This window comes from Ambystoma mexicanum, chromosome 2q, assembly GCF_040938575.1.
Source record: "Ambystoma mexicanum isolate Mex_15411 chromosome 2q, UKY_AmexF1_1, whole genome shotgun sequence".
NCBI classification, from domain to species: domain Eukaryota; kingdom Metazoa; phylum Chordata; class Amphibia; order Caudata; family Ambystomatidae; genus Ambystoma; species Ambystoma mexicanum.
Window position 1 is genome coordinate 429,467,560 of NC_090924.1, and position 20,138 is coordinate 429,487,697.

At 47.0% G+C, this 20,138-nt stretch overlaps 1 protein-coding gene across 6 annotated transcripts in view; it reads left to right on the top strand.

Moving 5' to 3' along the window:
* Positions 1-20,138, top strand: part of LOC138569471 (myoD family inhibitor-like) — a 327,234-nt gene that overhangs the window by 152,997 nt on the left and 154,099 nt on the right. For all 6 annotated transcript variants that reach the window (XM_069647464.1, XM_069647465.1, XM_069647463.1 and 3 more), the window contains exon 2: positions 14,147-14,260. The gene's annotated coding sequence lies outside the window, so the exon portion shown is untranslated. The remainder of the gene's footprint in view (positions 1-14,146; positions 14,261-20,138) is intronic.

Here is a 20,138-nt window from a genome sequence, read left to right on the forward strand (position 1 = left end):
TTAATTTGAGAGCGCAACGCCTCTGGGCCCCCGGTGCTCACGTTTCGCTCTGCAACCAACAATTGTCAGAGCGTGGCTCGTGCCTGCACAGGAGAAAGAGCGCACGTTGAATCACAGCGCCGCGGAGCCATTTGGACTTCAGAACGAAGCAATGGCACAATGTGAAGTTATTATCCCACAGACGAGCACAGTGCACACACGTCAGCTCCACGTTAATAAAGGGAAACACAGCCCGCAGGTTTGCCGGTGCCCTACGCCGTAGCTCTCCACGCAGCAGCTTTGGCGGTGAGCAGTTAAGCCTTTCTCTTTGTAGGGGTTCTGGCAGGAACGTTGCTGCCCATTTTCTCTATTGGACGTGTTCTGGGACCTTTCCATGGTTTTCCTCATGCTAGCCTTGGGATACCATTTCTCATGCTTAAAGGTAGTGGAACTGATATTCTTTTGTACACGTTTTAAGGAATGCATCCTTTTAAGCTTACCACGTGACAACACACTATGCACCACCTGCCACAGGCCTCCAGTACCCAGAGGTGGAAATGGAAAATATTTGGTGGGAGATCCCACAAGGACGAGGGGCGGAGTTTGGAGGAGGGGGAAGGGTTTCAAGGAGGCGGAGTTCAGAGGGGGGCAGATCTGGCAGTTTACCAGGCTGGCTATTTATAGAAAGTACACCACATACAAAACAATCTCATACTACCTTTAAATAATGGGTGTGAACACACAAGTCAGTTGTTCGGATTCTCTTATCAGTGGCGCCCCCAGAATATTTTTATAGGGGTGGCCTGGTGAGGCCACAGGAAATCTTGGGGTAGCACACAAATCTCTCCTTATCTCTCCTCCCTTCTCTTTTTCTACTCCCCTTCCCGTTCCCTTCGATCCGCTGAACATTTCCTTCTCACTGTACCTCCATCCCCCTGTGCCTCCTCCCGTTTCAGCTAGCGCCTCTGCACTGGAGCTCCCTTCCTCTCGCAATTTGCTCCACCCCGACCTTCTCCTCATTCCGCACTTCCCTTAAATCTCTCCTCCTCCATTCCCCTCCTTGAAAACCCCTCCCACCTCTGCATCCCCTCCCTCCTTATTCTTTCCCCTTGACTATCTCTCTTCCCTCTCCCACCTCCCCTCCCTCTCCCTTCCCTTTCCCTCCTCCAACTCATCACCACCCCTCCCCCCTACCCAGTCCCACTCCCCTGTTCCCCCTTTCCCCTTCAGTTAATTGCTCTTTTCACTGTTTTGTTGAATGATTCATATTGTAATTTTGCTTCCACCGTTATAGTGTTTATGTTTTTATGTATTAAGTTGTTCCACTGTACAGCGCCTTGGTGTAAGGCGCTTTATAAATCAATAAATACAAATACAAATACAAACACATAACTGCACATAAGAGGGGGCGTGGCAATGATGTTTGTGGGCAGTAGGGGCTTCTTTGGGTACACTTCGACCAATGACCGCTAGCATCTGTACTCTATTACGCATCTAAGATAGATGCAAAAAAGGCCCAAACTGTCATTGACAAATGTGGTCCACTTTTTTTTCAGGTTCCACTGTCTTTTTTTTTGGTCACAGTTTCACCATGTGTCAAATACTAAGAATTGCAAATCTGTTAGAAAAGAGTAACAGGTATGATACTTTCTACCCCATCAGGTCTCTTAAGTACGGGTCCTTAATATTAAAAACAGAACTGCTAAGCAGTGGCTGGCCATCAAGAACTACCCACTTAGACCGGTGTCTCTGGGTGAGTGGCTATGGGCCCCTAAGAAGTTTTTCCCCAATAGTGTATTGCAGCACTTTGTGATGGGACCCCTTTTGAAACTATGGTGGAACAAAAAAGAGATTGAAAGTCTTACAACCTGGCCCTCCCCATTGAGCTGTATCTGGGCTCCACCCATCAGAGACAGAATTCATGAACAGTACAGGAATGATATGAAGCGGGCTTAGAAAGAGTGGGGCAAATTTTAAAGCGAGATGGATGCATGTCAATCCAGGACCTGGAGGCAGGACTGCATATGAAATCCTTTGATGTGTTCAATACCTGCAACTGAAAGGTGTGCTTAGGAAACCAGAGTGGAAAGATGAGCTTCAAAGAGACCTCACCAATTTTGAACGGATACTTAGTGACACCCACTCGAGTAATGGCCTCACCTCCCGTCTATTCGGATCCCTGATAGTGGAACGGGAAAACAACCTGGACAATCTAAAAAAGAGATGGGAAAAAGATCTAGGTCCCCCACTATCAGACCAACTGTGGTCAAAGATGTGTGAAATGGTGCAACAAATATCTATCTCAGCGCAATATAAACTGCATGGTCTGAAGGCACTGGTGGCAGTACGACCCCCTCAGACTCTCAAAGATGTTCAGTCATGCTAGCCCCTTGTGCTGGAGGGAGTGTGGAAGCCATGCCAATTACTGGCATATGTGGTGGGCTTGTCCCAAATCCCAAACGTACTTGAGTGAAGTTCTGGCCTGGATAAGGAACATGGAAGGGATTACCAGGGACAGGGACCCAAGGCTGGTGTTATTCGGACTTGAGGAACAAGAAGTGCGCTGGGTAAAGTCCTGCATATGACTCACTTCCTCCTGCTGGCCGCCGGGATCTGTATCACCATAGGCTGGAAAGAGAAGGACCTTCTGACAGAGAAAACATGGCCAGAAAAGCCAGAGAACTCTACGCAATGGAAAACATTATGGGGGCCATGCACAATATATCCCCTAGCAGGGAAATGGAATGGGCTCCCTTCCTCGAAGCCTACAAAGGAATGAATGAATAGCCCGAGCCCCAAATACACTCTTTGAACAATTTGCCCATGACCCAAGGAACAAAACTCACGGCCTGTCTCGTCTCCATTGCGGGGCAAGGGGGGAATAAGGGAGGGAGGTGGGAGTTAAAATCAAGTTAAATTTTAAATGTTACCCAAACTGATACTTTTGCCGAGATTAATGTTTGAGCACTGTTCAAGAGAGGTGCAGTTACATACGCTTTGAAAACAATCAATAAAAGTAATTTTGAAAAAAAAAAAACAGAACTGCTACAGCCAAGCTGCAAAAATTATGGAAAATACCCTAGTCGTTTACACGGGAGCCACATTTCACATGCACATTCAAGAGGCACCTCGCCTGACAGCCAGGGTAGTTTCTAGCAAATTTGGTGCCCAAGGCGAAACCTCAGAATGCGCCCCGACCCCACTGACTGGCACACGTCACTCCCAAAATACACCTCTGCCGTGCGACAAAACCCCTCCTCAATATGAATAAATAATGCTATATAAATGAAGCTGGTCTCATTACATTGTAATTGAAGTACTTTACAGAAGAATTATAATGTGAAAACACAGCTGTTGCTGCGCCAGTAAATGGTTTTTCTGTGACCTGCTCTTAGGGAAGGCCTTGCCTGAATGCAGTTTTAAACTGTCCGTACTGGCACACTGCGGTGTAAACAGCCTATAGGGGTCTGAGGGCCCACTGACCTGGCCCTGTGTTGCAGGTGTTGTGTTCGTACCACCTCACTTGTATTTCGCAAGGGGCAATACTAGACAAACCATATGAATTATTTTCTGATAGAAGGTTATAACTCCAAGATGGACAGTCTGGTACACTCTTATTGTGCTCTTTCAAAATAACTCTCTGAGAGTGGGAAAGGGGACAAATAGCACCAATGAGAATTCCTGTATACTTTGCATTAAATCACAGAGCCTTTCAGGACTATAACAGTGATCAGAGATCTCTACATTTGATAAACAACTCTGTGATAAAAGGATTGTATGTGTGAATCTCTAAATGCATAACTGATGGATGTATTGGTGCTCACATCACGGTTCACAATACTCACCCTAACATTAAAATGTTTGTACCTTGAACCATACATGCTCATTTGGACAGCTTACGTTTTTGGATGTGAGTATAAAATGGCTGCAACATCAGCCACTCAAATGGGGTACACCGTACAAGGGCTCTTTTGATTCTTGTTTAAGTGTGGGGACAGTATGGCATGCTCGTCAGAGTCACATACACAAAACAGTCCGGTGTGCTCCTATATGGACATTAGGCACATCAGACAAAAACAGGTATATGTACTGTTACATAAGGGAGCACCACATAGACACCATTAACCAACAGGGTCAGGGTGGTGACTTGTGCAGCACACAAATCATTGCTGCACACATCACTGCATTGATTTGCCATGGACTACTGTCTGCCTGGTGACACACAATGAACTCCACTTTCCTAATCAAGGTGCCAAGTGATAGTGAGTTGCCATCTGGTCTGTTTTGCCAAGAAACAGGGCTGCTGACAACCATAAATGGAAAGATTACCAACTGACTAAATCACGATTCTATTGTGGGAAAAGAAGGCTCGGCAGTCTGGCTCAGTTGCACATATATCATCCAATAAAGCAACACCAGGTCAGGGTGCCACACACAGACACACTCTGCATACCTCAGCTCTGTGAAGTGTGGTGGAAATAAATCTCTAGGTGCCACAGGGCAGCACAGATCTCCATCTCCTTTTGCAGTGCCACCAATTCAAAAATATTGGCAGCGTGTTAACTTTGCCCCCAAACTGGCACTTCAGCTTAGCACCGGGCACTGCGGCCAGTTGCTAATAGCTTCACTGCCATGGACCTGCATGGCTTCTGGGCTCATAATAGCCTGTGTAGCTCTGACCAATAATGCTTAGTTATCAACAACTTGTGAATGAAAGCCTGGTCCTACCATCATTAAAGAAACACAATTTAGATCCATCCTGAGGGCCCATAAACTATAAGCTCCAGTGGCGTAACACAAAATGTGGGGGCCCCCCTGCGAGCCATGCTGAGGGGGGCCCCTCAACTCGGCAACAAATCACGGGTTGCGCCACACTTTGGGCCGGCCTAGACTGTCACGCTTGCACAATACGCATGAACGTGCTGCTGAAGGGGTATGCCGCACACTGCACTAGGAAAAAGATATAAATATGTGTTTTAATGCAATATACAGCACACTTTCTGAGATAAATTGGCTATAAAGCCAGAGTGTTTGCAATTGTTTTGTAGGGTAACACAATCCAATACATGCAAGTCACCAACAGTGCACAGGAACATTAATGCTTCCAACTGGCTGCACAATGTAGACCAGTGTAAACACGTAATAACATAGTACAGAATGCCAGGCCACATTTAGACATACCTAGACTGTTTTTAGCAAAATGCCAGTCAAAGCAATAACACTCATCAAGAAGAGAGCACACAATAAAGCATGTGTCTCCATGGCCTCGAACAACACGGCCAAACTCTTTAAAATCTGCAAGGAACTGGTCAATCCTGTTGTGGTCTATACCTCTTCTGTTCCCTCCCATGCCCTCTGTACAGCTCTGGCCTCTCATTTCTCTGCTAAATCTCAGGACATCCTGTCCTCTATGTCCTCTTCCTCTCTCGGCCCATTTTGGCCATCTCTTCTCTCCTCCTCCTTTTTCCTCTTTCTCTCTGACAACACCTGACGAGGTTTCTAGACAAGTCCGATCTATGAAAGTGTCGTCCAAACAGGTGCTCCACTGCTCCTCCAGAACCATCAAAGCCCATATTGACACCCTCGCTCCAGCCTTGGCCGATTTCTGTAATCACTCTTTCGCCACTGCAATGTTCCCCTCTCCCTTTGAGCACTCCCTTGTGCACCCACTCCTCAAGAAGCAGTCTGCTGATCCTACCTGCTGGAAAACTATCGCTCAATCTCCACCTTTCCTGAGCAAACTCTTGGAAAAGCTTGCCATCTCCCAGCTTACTCTCCACACTGAATCTGTTGGTTGTGTCCATGACCATCAGTCTGGCTTCAGAGCTGCCAGAGGCATGGAAACTGCTCTCCTTAACACATGTGCTTCTCTCTAACCTTGATTCCAGCATTCCTTCTATTCTCATCCTTCATCTTTCCTCTGCTTTCGACAGGGTCAACATCGCCATCCTGATCAATCGACTCTGTGAGAACCTGGGCATCACAGATCAGACCCTAGAGTGACTGACCTACTTCCACTTGGACCGCCACTCCGCTCCCAGGTCGATCGTGGTCCCATTCTCTCCGCCACCTCTCTCTACCTGTGGCATTCCCCAGGGCTCTATCCTCTCACGCTGGTTTTTCAACCTCTACTTGGCCACTTTGGCCTACCTGATCTCTACCTTATCCTCTAACTTTCAGTGTTGTGCGGAGGACTCAGCTTTCCTTCAGGCTCCCCTCATCCTCCTCTTCTCTCTTGCTCATTCCTGACTGTCTATCCACGATTCAGGATTGGTGCGCCTCCAACAATCTCTGCCTTAATGCCAGTAAGACAGAGATCCTTCTCATTGGGACCCTTGCCACTGTGTTTCCTCTCTCACTATAGCAGACCACCTTGGGCACTCTTCCATTGCCGTCCTGCGAGGCAAAAAACCTTGGTGTCATCTTCAACGCAACACTCTCTTTCTCTCCTAACATCTCGGACATCACCAAGAAGTCCCACTACCAGCTGCTCCTCCTCAAAGGGACTCTTCCCTTTCTCACTCTCCACCAGAAGCTCACTGTCTCTAAGCTGGACTACTGCAACAGCCACTTTCTCAATCTGTCTTCCTCTAGTCTCCGTCATCTGCAAATAATCCAGAACAGGACTGCAAGACTTAGCCTTGGCCTCAAGCCCTTGGATTGTATTTCTCCAGCCCTGAAATCTCTCCACTGGCTGCAAGGATCAAGTTCAAGAACCTTTGCATTGCCCACAAGGCTTTCTGGGGCCAGTGCCAACACTAAATCTAATGCTCTCTTCCAAAATACCTTCTTTCTCTAACCCTTCACTCAGCTACCTCCAACTCTCTAAGGCTTAGACATTTCTCCAGGCAGAGAGTGGGGGTAGACCTCTCTCCTCTGCTGGTGCCTCCAACTGGAATGGCCTCCCTGCCACTCTCAAACTTGAGGCGGACAACCTGAAGTTTCGGAAGCAGCTAAAAGCTTTCCTCTTCTCTGCTGCTTTCGCTCTCTCTCCCCCCCTGCTGACCTACCTGACCTACCTGTCTGCTGTACTGACTGGCTGCTTGGCTACCCTCAGAGTCTCTCTGAGTCCAGGCTCTTTCTTGATTGGTCACCCTTGCACTGCCTCCGGGCCTACCATGCACTTAGGGGCTGTAGCTGTAACCCTGCAGTCCATTGTTCTCCTTGCACAACCAATAGCTGCTCTGCCCTGGCTGCACTTACTGAGAGCATTGCTGCCCTGTTTTCCCCTCCCCTCTCACTTGCACTTCCCTGCTCCCTTTTCCCTTGCACTTCTCGTTCTCACAATGACACAAGGCCTAGTGAGATCGTTTGTCTTGTCCTCCATCTATCATCCCTCCCTTGTGTACACTTGTGTACAGGCGCATTATAAATGACTTGAATCACATCATATCATTTTATCACAGATGCCCAGAAAAATTTACAATGCCGCAGTAAGAAATGGCTAGACTGGCAGCACCCAAATGCCAATCTAGCCAGGTAATTGAAGTTAGCAGGACTACTTTATCAGAAATGTCCAGTTAAAAGAAAGTCATACCAAACTGAGGAATGACTAGACTGGCTAAATCAAAATGCCTCTCTAGCCACTAATACCACATATCATGCCTGCTTAGCCTGGACATGGACAACCATTATGATTTATCACACAATCCTGCCAAGCATCCACTCTCCCTCCCACCCACCACCCCAACCTCCACAATCAGCTCTTTGGCCCAGAATTACCTCTGCGTCCCTCTTCCTTGTCCCAGAGCTTTCGTATGAGGCTCCTTGCCTCATAGGTAAGTACTGGGATGAGGAACAGTGGGACTAGGAGTGATGAAGATTACAGGTAGCTAAATCAGGCATTACCTCCATGTACCTCTACCTCTTCCCAGTACTTTTGTATGAGGCAGAGTGCCTCAAACACACGTACTGCCTCGTACATAAGTACTGGGACGAGGAAGAATAGGGCTAGGAGTAAGCAAGGCATTAAACACAAGTAGTAGCGCAACACCATTGAGTTGACTGGGCTTCAGCACTACCCCCCCTGACATTTTGGGCTATATTGACTCAACTTGGCTAACCTTTAGAGCAGTTGCCAGACCGAACAGGACACAGATTTTAAACGGCACCTGGTTTTTGCTGTTAACAAGAACCCAGCAATTACCAACGTAAAGCATTTCACTGTTAGTACCTGCATTCAAATTCCACATTGTTTAGTCGATTGAAATCGTGATGTGGGTTTAGTACTTGCATGCCAGGGGAGTGATTGGAAGGGTAGAAAGGTAACAGGAGACTTATAGGAGAGAGTTAACTGCTTGTAACATTGAATCTGCACTAGAATAGTCTCATTAAAATGCGTAAATAATTTGGATGCACCCACACAAATATGTTTCCCCCTCCCCACCGCATGTGAAGTTAGCGCCTCTCCCAACATTTGAAGGGTTAGCCCCCCCGAAATGAAGGTTTTCTTGTGCCCCTGTACACAAGCACACACACCATTCACCTTATACACACCCAGTCGTCCACACATTTAAGTGTGCACCCTTTCACCATACACTCACACAGGTAGCCACCTATACATTTATGTGTGCACCCTTTCACCATGCAGGCACACCCCCACAGCCACCCATACATTTAAGTGTGCACCCTTTCACCATACACACACAGGCAGCCGGCTATACATTTGAGTGTGCACCCTTTCACCATAGACTCATACACGCACACCTCATGGAGTTGAGGGGGGGCCCTATTACTTAAAAAAGAAATTGGGGCTCATTACGGGTCCAGCGGTAACCGTGCCGGTGCTACCGGCGGGTTGCCGCCAGACCCATAAAAAATTACTATGGCCTGACTTCCCGGTGCCACCGTGCTATTTCAAGTCCGGCGGCTGGGAAATCAGGTGCCGGTAATTTCGTTAAACCCCAGACTCCACGGGAATGGGGACACAGAAGCACCTGCACCATTGTTAACGGTGCCGGTGCTTCCGTGACAGGTCTGCCTACCGTGGCTGCTGTGCCTGGCAGGGTCAGACCTGTCGGGCACGGCAGCCCCACCAGGCAGACCTGTAATATGCCGGTCCGGAAACAACAGTGCCTGTAAGCTTACCAGCACCGTTGTTTCCGGACCGGCATGGTCAGAATAAGCCCCATTGTTTCTTTTTTAAGTCACTATAACTTCATTAAGAAATTATTTCAGTTAAGGACCGAACCATAATCAAAATAATTTCTTTATGATGGCTGAGTGGCTTCAAAAACAAACAATTTCTTTTTGAAGGCATAGGGTTCCCCACCCCCCACCCCCACCGCATGACATGGAGGCCTCCAGCCTAGGGTCTTCCATGTCATGGGTTACGGGGGCCCTCAGACTTCAAAAAGAAAGTTTCTTTTTGTAGTCACTCTGCCTTCATAAAGAAATTATTTCTGTTACAGAAATGTTCTTTATGAATGCAGAGTGAATTTCAAAAGAAACTTTTTTTTTTTAGAACATTTTTTTGTTTTTTTTTTTGTTTTTTTTTACTGGGGCCCCCTCCCAGCCATGTGCTGGTGGGGCCCCCCACACCGCGGGTCCCCCCGCACCGCGGGGGCTGCGGGGGCTCCTGTTACGCCAGTGATAAGCTCGTATCAATGTTTCATTTCACAGCTGCAGTTATTGACTCAGAGGTAATGGTTCTGAAGCTGACATCATGGATGTGCATAGGAATTGAGTATGTCTTAGGGGTAGAGGTAATCCGCAACATAATTAGCATTTGACACAGTGGCATACATACAGTAGTCTCCTTGACTGGGCGATGGGGATTATTGAGGCGGCAATGCCCTGGATGCACTCTTATTATGAACAGAGACCAGGGTGCCAGCTAAGTAGTTCCCTTTCTGCTTCCATTGGTGACCGCACCCAAGTCAGTATAGTAGGGTAGCCATGGAGGGTTACTTTTTGATACGCTTCTGCCATTGCAACCATAGGTACAGAGACTGGTGAAATCCTCCCACTGTCTGTCTGTACACCATGTCAGATGTTAAGTAGGCAGCATCGAATGTTCTAGTTACAGGCGGTCCCTTTATCATGTGTTTTATACTGCTCTGCTATGTTCCTAAACATCTCCAAGAAGGCGAGCTTCCAGCTGTCCATCCAAAATAGGGCTGTTTGCATTATGCTTGACCTCGTGAATTACGGCAATGTGTCTATGCATCGAAAAGCACCTGGCTAGTTACAGTCCCTGTGAGTTTCCAGATGCAGCTTCGGGTTGCCAGCCTGGTCTTGGTGTGAAACAACAAATTATGTGCTGGGCAGACGGCACAACAACCTACATGCAGCCAGAACTTTGGAAACACAGAAATAAATACAGCCTGGGAAGCGCAAGCCAATTGCCAAAGCAGAAATGCGCATCTCCAGGCTCAGGCTGTATTTATTTCCACGTCCGTCCACTGTGGGCGGCGGGCTTCTGCAAACCGCAGCAAAAAAGAAAAAGCAAAAAAATAAAATACTTTTTTTGTTCTCACTGAACTACTGGGCATGCTTTTTTTCGTGCAAAGATCAGTGTGAAGAAAAAAGAAAAAAAGCTTTTTTTTCTTCAAATTTCACAGGGTGGCCGATGGGGGGGCCATCATTTTTGTAAGGGTGGCCATGGCCCCCCTTGGCCACCCCTTGGGGGCGCCCCTGTCTCTTATATAGATAACATGCTGACTCTGCAATGCTGGCATTCGAGTAGCAGGCACTTGGCCAATTGAGCTATGTCATCCGCTTAAACTTGCATTGGAATAGTGAAGGGCTGGAGGACCCCAATCTCACTTTTCCCCCCGAGCTTCCCTCGTCGTGATGGCAAACGGTTGGGAAATGCAACAAAGAAATTCAAGGTTCCGTTAGCGCTCAGGGACGTCATGTAGGGGTTGCCAGGGGTCACACCTGCAACCCCTGTTGTCTCCCTTGCGACCCCTAAACATTTTTTTTTGTTTTAAACGTTAATCCAACTTTTTTTTTTAAATGCAGCTTCTGGACTGTGGCCAGCAGCATGTGGCTCTTTGTTTCTGGATTGGCTGGTTTTCTGGTAGCTATAGCTGGTAAGATAGCTCAGTGGGTTAAGTGGTCACTGCTGCAATGTGTGTGAGATCTGCAGGTTGCAGTTTCGACTCCCGGCAAGGTCAACTCAGCCTTTCGTCCTGCTAAGGTTGATAAATGAGTATCAAGACAGGTTGGGTGATATTGTATGTATATTTGTTCTATATCAAGTGCCTAAGCGGAAGGGCCATATAATAACACATCATTATCGTTTGGTCTTGGACGTCTGCTAGCATTCAGTGATATGGTAATATGTGCCTATACGCACTGATAGTAACGATACATATGGTGATCCATTCTTGTGATAAATGTGTATCACTTTGCAGTGATATAACCATATTGTTCCTAGTGTACTTTAGAAACAATGCTATGTGATGACACGTCCTGTTTTGTCAAGGGTTGAAAGGTCGTGTTCCATTGCTTCCTGTGATGTCACTTGGGGGTGGGGTCAAATGTGATCACTTCCTGTGATGTCATCAGAGGTCAGGAGTTGTGTGATGTCACTGCCGCTACCGCTGGCATTTTGGTGAAATGACGTCCCTGTTATCGCTGCCTATTTCAGATGGTCTTGTCGCGCAAGCTTTCATGGTGTAGTATTCGCCACACACATTAGGAAATCATGCTGCCTGGCAGAGCTGGCCGGAAACAGTCACTAAGAAGTCTTCGCCGCCGTCTCCTTCCATTCACCTCTTGTACCTTCAGCGATTTGCCCATTGCGGCCGCTAGCCCCTTCATACGCAGCTTTACATGGATCCTTCATCGCTGCACGCACAACAGAGTACATGGCTCGTTCATTTTATGGGCTTCTATTTTTTAGACATGTTGTGCTGGTAGGCGGTAAACCAAGAGGATCCAAACCTACGTGCCTGAGCAAAGGAAGACTGCACTTGAGAAAGAGACCATATGAAATGTGGCTTTCTTCAATGTCCTCCTACTGCCCTTTGGAGTGCCTCTCCAAAAGTCATCCAGCTGTGACATACGAGGGGGGTGGAGCCAGAACAGCACTCATGGCACCAATGTGCTCTGTGCGACTCCACCCCACACTCCATACCGTAGCGCGGGAAGCGTAATTTTTTTCATGTTTTTTTTAACATCCAATGCTTTGGGCCTGAGGCTGGCCGGAACCTGAGATCCGGCTACACATCTAATGCCGGATATCGGACCCGGGAAGAGAGCCGGCCCATTGGCCAGCGCTGCCTGTACCTTGTTGGCAATACAGAACCTGATTATTCCATAGATCCCAAGTGCTGCTTGCATGATGTTACAATTTCCATCCCCATTGCTTTTAGTGGCAAAAATGCTCTATGTCCACGGCTTCAGCACCCTCTTACACAGTGAATTCCGTTCTTTGGAGAAGTGATAAAGCATCTTTCAAAGTTGTGAGAAACAAACTCTATGCCCAAGGTACCTTACTACAATCTATTTCTGCAGCACTCTAGTTAGTTAATATACATTGGGATTTTTTGCACACACCTCCCTGTGATGTCACTTCCTGTGATGTCACTTCCTGTGACACCACTTCCGGTGATGCCATACGCCACTTCCAGTGTCCAACCCAGGCTCTCACCCTTCAAGCAGTTGCAAAAAAGTTGAGAGCAATGCCTACGCTAAGAGCACGCAGCAGTTATGCTTTTACACCTCATGCTGCTGAAAGTAATACAAACCAAATGCAGGGGGAAGGCAGGAGAAGGGGTTATGCAAGTCCTTTCGAAACATTGAAACGAGAGAGAAACCAGGAGCAGATGCTTGACATTAAGCATAACAATGTCACTGCCGAGCCCCCTTTGGGTCAGCAGTGAAAAAGGCATAGGGACTATCTACAATCATCATTACCATACCAATTTTGATCAGGAAGCCTTCCCCGTTAGGCCAAGTCCATACATGGTGGACCACGCCCTCATTCCAGAGCTGCTCTCAATTTCTCATCCCACTTAAAGCACTGACTATATCTCTGTACAAATGTGTTAAAGCATGGAATATTACCGCATGAGGTGATCCTGAATGTGGCAACGGCGACCTAGGGGACTCTGAAATGGAAATAACTGATATGGGAAACAGCCTGAAGCGTAACCTCACTGTGGAGGCCCAACAAGTCTGAAACATGTCTGAGGTTGCTTGTGTCCGTACAAAGGGGACCTAGCCTAGCAGTTTGGGCTGGGCTGCTGCTATTGGTAGAAGTACCTGACTAATTTGCATATGGCTGGACCCCTTTTTCAATGGCACAGATGGGCTAAAACATGGTGGTGTGGAAGGTTGGTCAGAGCAATGCCAGTGGTTCAGATTCATTCAAAACCTTTCATCCATCACTTTTTTGGTTGTCGCTTGTCTCACTATGTGTGAGAGAGGGTATGCCCAGACGTGGGTCCCTAGCTCGCTGTGCCATAAGGAACCTGTGTTGCCCCACGTCGCCTTGCTTCCCAGGCGAGCACGTTGCCCCTGAGCTATCCTCGCAAGACAAGAGTAAGTCAGAGATGCAAGAGTAAGTCAGAAATACACGTGGTACCTTCTTTCTGAATCAAATAGTCTCCCTCCAGGACTATGTCAAGAGTTAGTCATTCTTACTAGCAATACATTATTTATCATAACATATCAGCCCCCCTCTTAGTTTCTAAGGTGTTCCTACAATAGCTGTATATGCAAGGGCGGCCCCATCCACCCCACTTCATCTCTTTTGTTCCATCACAAGGAAATGCAGCAATGAAACATCTCCGTAAAGCATTAGCATCAAGTCCTATAAATTAACTCCCTACACAAGAATATCATCTTGACATTCACATGTACTCATGATCTACTGCCTCCCTTCCTACATATCTCCTGCTTATCAATACTTGATCATGCTTGTGATTCTGACCAAACTAATGGAGCCCTTGCTGTGGTTATTGTGTGGTTTTGGCATGCTTTCCCTCTGTGATCTTATGGCAATGTTGGCAACGTGGCACAGTATTGCCCAGTACTCTTCCAATAAGGATGTCACTGTTGTGCACTGTTTCTGTATGCTGCAAATGTTGGCGCGCCGCGCTTCGATATTCTAAGGACAAGGCTCTGCTCAGATGGCATTGAGTTACTTTTCTGGCATGGATGGTGGGTCTCTGGCTGTGACGCAGGGCTCTGACGGTTCTCTCCTTCTTTGTAGGCCCACACAGCTCTCTCCAGCTTTTCCCCTGGATCCTGCGGGCACCTCACTGCAGGGCGCTGGAGCCGACCCCTGGCCTCGCCCCTTCCGCTGACATCTCCACTGGGCGGAAAGGTAAGAAGTGCCTATCTGTTGGTGTGTCCAAGGGTAGTATTTGCAATTCCCAGGGTGCTCTCTCCAGAAGATCAATACTCTGTCTCCGAAAAGTGGGTACTCTCTTCTCAAAGATGGGTATGCTTGTGTCTTGAAGCCCCCACCAGTTTCTGTTAGATCTTTGTTTTTTCTTATGGAATTGTTTTTACTTTTTATATTATGAATGTAACTTTCTTACCAGGACCATCCCTTTCTATTCGCGCTGAGGGAGAGGTGCTATCCAATTCAACCCTTAGAATTCCACTTCCCAGCCCCTCACAAATAAGCTTGCTCTGGGCTCTTTTAGGTTATTTCATAATTGATTAGAACATGCATCACCGAATTCAGTGGCGTTTTCCACAATATGTCATTTCTGTTTCTGTACAAAACACCTATTCGGCTTTCTACACAAATGCGGCGGTGCTCACTTCTGCACGACCGGAGCGCTCCATTTTGAAAGAATATGCTAATTCCTCCTCAAAACAAGAGGACCTCATGTCTGAAAGAAACGGGTGTCCCTGTCTCCCAGACTTGGTTCCCCCTTCACTGTGAACTAGGAACATAGCTTTTTTCTCAAGGATCGGCCTGCTGCTTCTCAAAGACTGAGGTACACTGTTAGTGATTTGGCAAAATCCATCTGGGGAGGGCTTTAGAACATCAAACCATCACTCAATAAATGAATGCCCACACAGCACGTTTCTCAAAAATAGAAAAGGAGCGTTCAAAATAGTAGGGCGACCGACCCCTAAATGACATCAACAAAGAAACCAAACAGGAATCCTGCAACTCTTAGAAGGTAAGTCATACTTTTCAAAACATTAGGAAAGTTTTAAAAGCGTGTCTAAAGAAAAATATGGCACAAGGTCACTAGGCATCTCCTGAGTTATAGGAAAAAATGTCTAAAGGTATCAAGTTCACAAGGACGCTTCAGAGAAGGCAATCTTCCGGCTGATGTCAATGCACTACTCGAAGGTCTCCCATCGTCCTACCTTGTGCCCCTCAGAAGTGTCGTCCACGAGGCCACACGCCTCATCACGGGTCTATGCAGATACGACGACATCACCCCAACCCTCATCAACTTTCACTGGCTCCCACTGCTCGCACAAATCACCTTCAAGCCTTGCTGCATCAACTATAAGGCAGTCACCCTCAAGTCACCCAGCTACCTCGCAGAGAAACTTGGCATCTCCGGCAGACAGTGCACCACCAGAAGCCAGGACACATGCAGACTTCAAATCCTCCACTGCAAAAAGGAAAGGACCAGAAAACAAACCTATCACTATACAACCTCCTCCCCATCAGCATCAGACTCGCCCCGCATGCTGCTACAATTCAGAAAAGAACTCAAGACCCACCTCTTCAAGGAATCTCTCCTCCTCAACATCTGGGCCATCACATCGGCCCTCGCGCCACCTGAATCGCTAGACACTGCACGCTCCTCTCCTCCCCACCACCCGGTACAGAGGTACCCCTCCTCTGTGCCCCCCTGTATCCTACCCCATGCTGTATATCTGTGTTGTTACCTCGGAAAGCGCTTCGTTACGCATCTGTCCTGTTGTATACCTTTGTAAAGCTCTCCGTTGTGTATCTGTATTGTTGTATACCTATGTAAAGCGCTCAGTTGCTTCTGGAAGCTAGGTCCACGCTCAATAAATACCATGATAATAATGAAGTATGGTCTCCAGCAGCACAACAGGGGCTCCACCTACTGTGCCAGTGACTAACACTTTGCACCAGCTTCACGGTAGCACATAAAGACTGCAGTGGAGGAGGATCCAACTGTGCCTGCCCGATCAGGGGAAGGGATCGCCTGAAGCTAGTGCCCTCCGGTTGGAAAGTAGCAGAGCTTCACTTGCAGGACGGTTAGGATGTCGGGCACCAGTATGTACGGTATCCTCAGTGTTGTCTTCTCTTACTTACTTCAGGAGCTACACACACACATGCATGCAAACACTTCCAATCACGAACCCATGCACCATTGAAAAACATTTGGCTGTTTACCATTTACGGGAGTCCTCCATCACTGCTGTTGTGCTGGCACACACAACGGGGTGTTCATTAATGTGTCTGACAAACCCTCGCCCAATCAGAACTGGATCCTATTTAGCAATGGAATGCTTTGTGAGCTCTGAATCAGAGCTCACGGTGGCAAATGGCCTAAGAAGGGTGTTCCCTCTATCACAACAAAAACAAGAGTGACCTCAAAGACAATGGCCAGGTCATAGGACTTCAGAAATCCTGACTTCCATTTTGCTATTGCTCCGGTAAGAAATGGTTACCATTTCTGTAAAATGACTATGCTAATGCGCGACCTCTAAAATCCTGAAGAGCTGCTTCCAGCCTTTAGCAATGACAGACTGTCTGGGCGTAAAAGAAAACTAGGGACACTATGGGGCATTTATGCAGTACAGTGACCCATGTAGATTTATGGGTTACTAAGGCAACGCATTCAGAAAGGAGTCTTCAGTGGGACTTTGGAATTAACCTGTCATCAAGAAAAGGTCAGGGCATATTAAAGCCAGCAAGAAGACTAAGGTTCTACCAATTTTAGTTCAAATGAAGGCAAAATGATTTTCTGACCTAACACACGCCACTCTCAAAGATCTGATTGCGTTGTTCTCAAGGATTAGGTTGGTCATTCCCTACTTCAAGAATTATATATTCTCTTCTTGATGATGATAATGCTCTGCCTTTCTATTTTTTACACCATGCACCCTTGTCTCAAAGACTGAAGAGTTTCCTTCTTGAAGACTTTTGCTCTCTTATTAAGGCCCTGGTATCTGGCAAATGAGGTATAGCTAATTGTACTCTCCTTAGTTCTCACCTATATGTGTCCCTCACCAATGTCTAGTTAGGCCCAGCCCTTTCCCACCTGTGAGCCAAAACTTTTATATTACAGTAAAGCTAGGTGGGAGATGGCGAGTGAGATGGCACACAGCTTGTAGTTGTTGTTTGGTAATTTGCCCATCCATTGACTGCCCATGGCCAGGCTAATCCCAATGACCATTCCCACCCACTAGCTGCCACTCCCTGCACTAAACACATCCTGCTGGGATCTCTTTGAGCTCAACCTATCAATCTGAAACATCAAATGTAAGCCAGTGAGAATTATTTCCAAGCAGTCTGCTCAGAGTTAAAGGCCTATTTGCAGCAGTAAATGGCTAATGGGGTAATAAACATGTTTTAACCAAGTGTGCCATCAGTGACTTGATTATTATCTGTTCCTTCTACTGAAGTCCTGTTAAAAACAAGCATTGATAAAGCTAGCAGTTGAGGCTTATGTATAGGTATTAAATAGGCATTTACCAATCACTGCTACCATATGTCCAGGTTATCACACCATTTGGCAGCTGTCGCAATCTTATGGGCAGGTAGTACAAATGAGTAACTAGCAAATGCCTATCACATACCTAAACAGAAGCTCAAACTGTTGGCTTTGCCAATGCTTGTTAGTGTTCCCTCTGTCTTTCTCTCCCTCTCTTTCATTCTTCTTCTTCTCCTTCTCCTTCTCCTCCTCCCTGGGAAGTTGTCATTGTGGTCAGCCAAATTATACTTCAATCTTCTGAAATAGTAGATAGAAAACAGGGGCCAGTGCTAGGAAACTGAAGGGTAGTTATCTCTTATTATTCAGAGCCAAGTGTCTTGAGTCTTCTGGAGAAAGTAATTATAAAAACGAGTTATCTTCCCACCCACTGGAGCTGTACTGTAAGGATCTCAACCAAACATTCTGACTCATAGAGCTTGATTTACTTGGAAAGTTGGGAATATACCCAAAGGGAAGCTGCAAAGTGCATATAGACCATAGACATTAGGCAGTGATGCTTGCTCTCTTGCACTGGATGAAACATCATCTATCCTAGTGTTGCTAATGCCATCACCTCCACCTCACGACCAGCTTCAAAAGGGGTCCCACAAAGAGCATCCATATCTCCACTGGTCACAAGACCTCCCCAACCCCCGGCCGCCCCGACTCCTCCAGTCCCACTCCTCCTACCATTCCCAACCTGACTCGTCCAACACTTGCAAGCATACCCCACCAACTCTCCTGCGCCCTCCTCAATGCCAGGTCAGTCTCCAAAAACAAATTCCACATCTTTGACCTCATCGCAGAAGAAAATCCAGACGTCCTTTTCATCACAGAGACTTGGTTTGCTGACGATTACAAGCCCATTGCGCACGAGGCATTCCCACCCGGGTACAACCTTACTGTTCAGAACAGATCGCAAAGGGGTGGAGGACTTGTGATACTACACAAACACCAATTCCCACTAATAATTAAGGAAACCCTATTCCCTGGCCTCAATCTCTAGGCCCCCCACCTGCAACCTCCACCTCAGTGAAAAACCTTGGATGCACACTGGGCACTGATTTATCCCTCTCCCAACAGATCAACTCTGTATCCAGAACCTGCTTTTTCCATCTATGCATCCTCAGGCGGAACTTCGCTTACCTCACCTATCCTACAGTTTCTCCACCATCATCTTCATCATCCTCAGACTACGCAAATGGCCTTTACCTAGGTGCACCAGCATTTCAGCTAAGGAAACTGCAAAGAATCCTTAACGCTGTAGCCTGCCTGCTCATTAACCTACTTCTCAGAGAACACATCAGCCCTACACTAAGAGTCGTCCTTTGGTTGATGCACTACCTTTTAAAGCCATGTGCATCACCCACCGGGCCATCCACAACACCGGCCCGGAATTCCCTGAAGACAAAGTCACTCGCTACCACCCCTCAAAGACTCTCAGATCTCGCACAGCATCTCTCCTAGTTGTCCCACATTACAACTCCTACAGACTTGACGGATCCTCTTTCTCCGTGCAAGCACTGATCATCTGGAACTCCATACCCCTGCACATTCGCAATATTGACCATCACCTGGCTTTCAGAAAGGTCCTTAAAACCTGGCTTTTCCCTCCCTCCTCTAGAAACCCTCTTGCACTCTACACTCTTGATAAGGGCACAGAAACGCTGACCCAAACACAACAACACTCCTGCCCACCAATACCCCACAGATGGCGGCAGTGTTCGCAGAGGCACACCGTCACAAACTATCATCCTCCCCTCACCCCCTGCACCCTACCCGTCACTCTGGGCCACTCTCCCACTGCTCAGACTTTCATTCCAGGGAGATCACGAATAATGAGACCAGTCAATCACATTGGACCAAGAAAAAGAACCCTGCAGTTGAACTCCAACCAAGCGCAAGGTACGAATACCTTACACCACATCTGTGGACACAGGCCACAGGCACAGCCACCCATTGTTAGGCAGAATCACAAGCAGTACCATTTGGGAACACTGCATTCAATTAAGACTACAAGTGTAAGCACAATTTCACCTTTGGTATAAGCCTGTACTACACAGTGAAGTGGTAGCGATGGCTGAGCAGCCAGACATATCTCAGGAGTTTAAGTGAGCAGTAGAACAAGTTACACAAAGGACCAACTAATACAGTGATTTAAACAAACACTTACCTCAAGGTTTCTTGGTAAAAGAATATACATTTATTTACTCAGTCAGTTGGAGAACATTACACTAGCATAAGCAGCTCAATATCACACCCTAATAAACCACAAAAATACAACCGGTAAGTAAATGAACAAGTTTAGCTCCCCTGAAGTGGGAGCAAAATGGCACTTTAGATCCTTATTAAAGGGGTAAAAAGACAATGTTATAAGAATAGACAGCCCAAATACATTCATAGGCAGGGCAAAGGGTTTCAGTTAACTAAAACCAGCAATTCAATTCGTAGGCCTGGGCAAAAGTCAATGGTTCAGATTCAGAGTCTTTGTATAGGATAGTACAGTTCTGGTAGTAAATGGTTAAGTCTTTGCCACATAGTTTAGAAGGATTTGGC